Below are 1,113 nucleotides of genomic sequence, written 5' to 3'. Positions count from 1 at the left end.
TTGAGAATTCAACTATTTTGACAAAAATTCATCTTTTTTGATTAAAAATTAAATTTTTTGATGAAAATTCAGCTTTTCGAATTAAGAATACAACTGTTTTTTTTTCTTCAAAAAAATCATTTTTCGCTTGAAAATTCAACTTTTTTTTTCGTTGATAATTGATCTTTTTTGCCTTCAAGAATTCATTTTTTTCGAAAATTCGTCATTTTTGGTTAAAAATTAAATTTTTTCGTTGAGGAATCAACTAGTTTGTCAAAAAAATCTTTTTTTCTTGTTAAAAAATAACCTTTTTTCATGAAAATTCAGCTTTTCCATATAAAAATTCAACTCTTTCTAAAAAAAATCGTCTTTTTTGCGTGAGAATTCAACTATTTTGTCAAAAATTCGTCATTTTAAATTAAAAATTAGATTTTTTAATAAAAATTTAGTTTTTCGAGTTAAGAATTCAACTGTTTTCTAAAAAATTCATCTTTTTGGCTTGAAAATTCAACTGTTTGGTTGAAAATTATTCTTTTTCATTGAGAATTCAACTATTTTGACAAAAATTCATCTTTTTCGATTAAAAATTAAATTTTTTGATGAAAATTCAGCTTTTCGAGTTAAGAATTCAACTGTGTTTTTTTTTCCAAAAAAATCATTTTTGGCTTGAAAATTCAACTTTTTTTTCGTTGATAATTGATCTTTTTTGCCTTCAAGAATACATTTTTTTTCGAAAATTCGTCATTTTTGGTTAAAAATTAAATTTTTTCGTTGAGAAATCAAATATTTTGTCAAAAAGATCTTTTTTTCTTGTTAAAAAATAACGTTTTTTCATGAAAATTCAGCTTTTTGATATAAAAATTCAACTCTTTCTAGAAAAATTCGTCTTTTTGGCTTGAGAATTCAACTATTTGGTTGAAATTTGATCTTTTCCCGTTAAGAAATTCAACTATTTTGTCAAAAATTCGTCATTTTTAATTAAAAATTTGATTTTTTTAATAAAAATTTAGCTTTTCGAGTTAAGAATTCAACTGTTTCTTTAAAAAAAAATCATTTTTGGCTTGAAAATTCAACTGTTTTTTTTTTGTTGATAATTGATCTTTTTTGCCTTCAAGAATTCATTTTTTTTTTTTT

The 1,113-nt window shown here is 21.7% G+C and overlaps 1 protein-coding gene across 3 annotated transcripts in view; it reads left to right on the top strand.

Moving 5' to 3' along the window:
- LOC117178314 overlaps window positions 1–1,113 on the top strand; it is a 131,610-nt gene that overhangs the window by 42,151 nt on the left and 88,346 nt on the right. The window lies entirely within an intron of this gene.

Source organism: Belonocnema kinseyi, chromosome 8 (genome assembly GCF_010883055.1).
Source record: "Belonocnema kinseyi isolate 2016_QV_RU_SX_M_011 chromosome 8, B_treatae_v1, whole genome shotgun sequence".
Lineage (NCBI taxonomy): Eukaryota > Metazoa > Arthropoda > Insecta > Hymenoptera > Cynipidae > Belonocnema > Belonocnema kinseyi.
The sequence above is the reverse complement of the archived record's forward strand: the minus strand, read 5'-3'. Positions and strand labels throughout refer to the sequence as shown.